We start from the raw sequence: 6,035 nt of genomic DNA, 5'->3' as shown, positions 1-6,035 counted from the left end.
TCTTGTCATGTAAGTTGACCCTTAAAAAGTTCTTGGTATTGTCTTTCAACCAATGCGCTGAGATCTGCCCTATCCAATCAGAATTACACAGCTCTACCCTCATTTGCATCTTTACTGACCAATCAGAGCAGGTCCGTAACAACCAATCGGAATACGTGATTCCAACCAATCAGAACAGTGCTATTTGGACCAATGAGATCGTGCAAATTTGAATTCTTCATTTGCATAGAAGTGAACCAATCAGAAACCAAGGTGGGAACTTCCTCTATAAATGCGTCTTTTTTGCCTCAATGAAGCAAAATTTTGGTTTCCACCAGAGTCTGCACCTTCCTGGTTTGCAAACTACTTACTTGAAGAAAGTTTCTCCATTTACTGCACCCAAAATTAGGGATTTCTGTTGGCATCAGTTTGGTGGTAGCAATATTTTGTTGACAAGCCCAATGTAATTACATGGTTCTTTAAGGAGCTATAAGCCCAGGAATGCAGATATCCTCTACTAGAAGCTGGAAAAGACAAAGAACAGATTGACCCCTGAAGTTTCCAGAAGGAATACTGCCTTGCTAAAATTTTGATTTTAGCTCAGTGAGACCCCTGTAGGACTTCTGACCAACAGGAGTGTGAAATAACAAATTTGTGTTGTTGTAAGGCATTAAGTTTATAGAGAATTGTTATAGCAACAGTAGAACTGAATGAATACAGGGAGTGAGCACGGGATATTCTTTCTCTTTGCTCCCTCCTGGCAAGTATCCATCAGATGAATGAGTTTCTCTGTGGAAAGCCACAGCTGCTGTCAAATGGCCCACTCCATGCAGCGAGCTTCCCTGGCATCCTGTAATCACTCACTGCTCTCCCCTTCAGGCTTCATGACCATTCTGCATATTCCTTGTTGGTTTCTTTAAATCCTGCCCAAACCTATGCAAGAAATTAAACTGTCTAATTACTCAGTTGGAGAGTGTTAACATGTTTCCTCCTGTGTCACCATATCTACTTACTCTAACATATTGGTGCATCCACAGGAACTCTTTTATCCTGGCAGCACCAACCAGGCATACACAAGTAGGCTCTCTCATACTTCCTTGTGTAGGCATTTCTCTTACTGAGTGAAAAATGAATTATAAAACTGGCCAACACAATACTAAAGGAGAAGAAAAAAAGTTGTAGGACTGACACTACCCAACATCAAGATATACTATGAGGCTACAGTAATCAAGACAGTGTGGTATTTGCAAGAGAATAGACAAATAGATCAATGGAACAGAATAGAGAACCCAGAAATAGACCCATATAAATATAGTCAACTGATATTTGACAAAAGATCAAAGACAAAACAATGGAGATATAATACACTTTTCAACAAATGGTGCTGGAACAACTAGACATTCCTATGCAAATAAACGATTCTAGACACCGACCTTACACCCTTCACAAAATTAACTCACCATAGATCACAGACCTAAGTTTAAAGTACAAAACTATAAAAGTCCTAGAAGATAACATGAGAAAACATAGATGACCTTTGGCATGGTGATGACTTTTCAGATACAACACCAAAGGCATAATCCATGAAAGAAATAATCGATAGGCTGGACTTCATTAAAATTAAAAACCAATGTCAAAAGAATGAGAAGACAAGCCACAGGCTGGGAGAAAATATCTGCAAAAGATAAATATGATAAAGAATAGTTATCTAATACACACACACACGCATACACACACATTTAGAACTCAACAATAAAAAACAAACTACGCGATTAAAAAATGGGCCAAAGACCTTAATAGACAGTTCACCAACAAAAATATACAGATGGTAATCACGTATATGAAAAGACACTATATATCACATGTCATCAAGCAAATCCAAATTAAAACAATGATATATTACTGCACACCTATTAGGATGGCCAAAGTCCAGACATTGACAACACCAAATACTGATGAGGATGTGGTACAGCAGGAATTCTCATACACTGCAGGTGAAAATGCAAAATGGTACATTTACTTTGAAAGACAGTTTGGTAGTTTCTTACAAAACTAAACAGTCTGACCATGTAATCCAGCAGTTGTGCTCCTTGATGTTTACTCCAGAGAGCTGCATACAGAAGTTTAAGCAGCTTTATTCGTAATTTCCAAAACTTGGAAGAAATCAAGATGTGCTTCAGTGAGTGAATGAATAAATGAACCGTTATACAACCAGACAACAGAATATTTATTATTCAGCACTAGCAACAAATGAGCTATTAAGTCATGAAGACATGAAATAAACTTATATGAAAGAAATCAAGGAAGACAACCTAAAAAAGGCTACATACTCCATGATCCTATCTACATGACATCAGAAAAGGCAAAACTATGGAGACAGTAAAGAGATCAGTAGTTGCCAGGAATTAAAGAGAGTGGTGGAGGGATGAGTAAGCAGAGGATTTTTAGGGCAGTAAAAATACTCCGTATGATACTACAATGGTGGATACATATCATTATACATTTGTCTAGACTACAGAATGTACAACATTAAGAGTAAACCCTAATGTAAATTATGGACTTTGAGTGATTATGATGCATTAATGCAGGTTCTCCAGTTGTAAGAAATGTACTACTCTGGGAGTATTGTTGATAATAGAGAAGATTATGTTAGGGCAGGGGATATACTGGAAATCTCTCTGCCTTCTTCTTAATTTTGCTGTGAACTTAAAAATGCTCTAAAAAATTAAGTCATTAAGAAATAGAATAATGAAATCCTTTTTAAGGTCATACTGTTAAGTCCCATATCAGAGAGTTGTTTTGAATAATATCCATAAGGTATTTAGCTTGGGTCCAGACACATGGTAAGGGCTCAGTATGTCTTAGACATAACTACTATTATTCACTTTAATTGCATACTAATTTTCAAATCATACAAAGCACAAATAAATATTTCTCCTACAAACTGGTGAAGGGGGGTCAAACAATAAAATTTTTTAAAAAATAAAATATATTTAAGCAACATGAAATATTTCCAAAAATATACATCCAGCAAACCATAAAATAAAATTATTTTTGTTTTAAATAATTTGCCACTTTCTGAGCTAGCAATATAGAGGCACTTTAATAATGGTAAAGGGATTCCCCCAACCACCGCTACAGAATCTGAAACAAGTTGAGTTGCAATAAGGACAGACCGTTCTTATGGCTCTTAAGCATATACTTTTGAATTGCTCTAAAATTCTACTCCTGTAATTAGATGAGTGTCTCTCCTACAACGCTAATGTTATATCTATTCCAGTGAGTACTCTAACTAAATCAAAATATTTCTTTCATCTTTTTCATGAGTTGTTACAATATAAATAAATCTGTAATCCACACCTATGTGTGAAACAAATATTGTGCACATAGATAAAAGAATACAAAAGAAAAAATGCAGAATTCCTATTTCAAAAAAAAGACAGAAAGGGTGAAAGCTTGGGCAGATCTCCATTTAGTTGAATTAATTGTTTAATTTATCCAGATATAAATCACTTAGCTTTTTCAAAGAGCAGGAAAAAAATCGGTTTAAGATTACTGTCTTGCACATTTTCAGCTAATTTCTTGATATTTCCATAAGATATTTTGCAATCTGCTTTCTTGTTTTAATTTTATTGTTCCTCAGATTCTCAGATCAGATTTTACCAAGATTTTCTTTTGTACTATTTATAGAAAGAAAAGGCGAAGCAACCTTTATAAACATTCAGTGAATAGTCAGCCTAAGTTACCCTAAGGGCTGGGAAATACAAGACTCTGTTTCCATATGGAGAACTGAATGGTTCCAATCAGGGATGATTTCAAATTGGCTAGAAGGAATAGAACCGATATAGTATGAGGCCAATTATGTAGATTTTCGATCCACATATTTCAGACTGAAGTAGAAGAGGATTTTTAGATGGCCCTTGAATCAAATCAAGAGCAAAGTTCTTAGTTTAGTAGATAAAAAGAAGCCTACTTAAAACTCAGAGTATTCTAAAAACATATCCAGGACTTGCTCTGAACAGGTCTAGTAAGACACAAAGACACAAAAATGATTGTCCTAACAATAAAACTCATTTATTATACTCACAGTCCCTTAGAAAGGGTAGGAATGGCATACCACATGGGGCCACACATGGAACCAGCAGAGTGAAACTGGGGGCGGGAGTCTTTATTGCTGTTTTCAAGGGAAAGAGTGAGCAAAGTAAGGTAATCAAGTGGTGTGAATTATGATTAGATAGTCTGAATAATTTAGGGGGCTTTGGGTTATAGGGGTAGTCCTCAGCTGTTCTTTACCTGGCCTTGTAGTGATTATGGCAGGGGACGGTGTTCCAGATTATAAAACTCTAATGAAAGGACACTTTTGGGGGACGAAGGGTGTGGACTTTGATGAAGATTGGTTGATTTTCATATTAAAGGCAAGGTGTTTGTTATCTCTCAGAATTAGTTAACCCTAGGAAGGGCATTCTCCAGTCTGCAAGGCCCCAAGTACCAGAGCACCAAGAACTCAGAAAATGAGAAAATATAGTTAATACACATAAAAAAAGTAAAGGAAGGTCATTTGTACTCTATATTCAAGAAAATATATTTTGGTATAAAATCCAAGAATTGGAATAAAAGGGCACATCAGAATGCCTATGCTTAAAAATTCGTTTTCTGTGGCTTTCTTCTCTCTCTAAGATTTTGTCCCTGAATGACCACTCATACTGGTGTCCCCAAACTCTAGGTCTCCTCAGTCTAGTAAGAATGGAATCTCAAGTTCAAACAATTTTTCCTAGTGCCTCCCAAAACTAGAAAATGCTTTCAGGAGAAAGTCCATGATATGAGAAGATCACCTCATGTCCTTGAATTTTTTCAATAATTGCAGTATTGCATATTCCTTCTTGTTTTATTGTTCTATGGAGACCAACAACTGTTTTCTTTTGGTTAATTTTTGTCCAGCTCTTACAGTTGCTCTCATAGATACAAGCTTCTTTATGATCTCTCACCCTCCTTTTTGAAGGACATTTTTCACTAGATAGGTTATTGTCTTTCAGTATTTTTATATATTATTCCACTGTCTTCTGCTTCCATTGTTTCTGTTGGGACAATTGTTGTTTCTTGAAAATACAATTGACCCTTGAACAACGCATAGGTTGGAGATGCCAATACTCAATGTGGTTGAAAATCTACATATAATTTTTGACTCTCCAAAAGCTTGCCCTCAGTGTCCATGGGGGACTGATTTCAGGACTCCCCAGAGACACAAAAATCCATGGATGCCCAAGTCTTCTATATAAAATGTCATAAATCAATACATACCATGGGCCCTCCACAGCTACAGATTCCCATAGATCAAAAACAGTAGTTATTTATTGAAAAAAATCTGTGTATAAGTGGACCCACACAGTTTAAACCTGTGTTGTTCAATGGTCAACTATAATCTTTTTCCCACCCTCTAGCATCTCTTAATACTTCCCAGAAGTTTTACTATGAAATGCCAAGGGATTTCTTTTTATTTATATTGTTTCTGATGCTATAAGTCTTCTCAAGTCTATAGCATAAAATCTTTCTTCACTCTGAAAAATTTCACCCATTATCTTCTCAAATATTGATTCTGTTCTATTCTCTCCATTCTCTTTAGAATTCCAATTACATGAGTATTATATCTTCTCTATACAACTTTTATTCTTTCTTTTCTCTATATTTTCATCCTTTTGTCTCTCTATGCTTCATTCTAGTAATTTTCTTCAGTTCTGTACTTCAGCAGTTTCTAATCTATTATTAATTATATCAATTGATTTATTTTTCATTATTTTTTTAAATTTTAGAATATTTACTTGTATTATATGAAAATTTTAAATTCTCTACTAAAATTCTCAATGTTGTCTTCTATTCCTTTGATCATATTAAGCTAGTTACTTTAAGAGCTGTAATTGATAATTATATTTATTATCCAGAATCTTTATAGTTTCTTTTTTTTTCTTTAGATTTTCTAACATCATGGCTTGCTTCCTCATGTGCCTCATATCTCAATGAGTTCACTGGGTCCACAGACTCATCTGCTGATCACGTTTTTA

Source organism: Pteropus vampyrus, unplaced genomic scaffold, assembly GCF_000151845.1.
Source record: "Pteropus vampyrus isolate Shadow unplaced genomic scaffold, Pvam_2.0 Scaffold11, whole genome shotgun sequence".
Classification (NCBI taxonomy): Eukaryota; Metazoa; Chordata; class Mammalia; order Chiroptera; family Pteropodidae; genus Pteropus; species Pteropus vampyrus.
The sequence above is the reverse complement of the archived record's forward strand: the minus strand, read 5'-3'. Positions refer to the sequence as shown.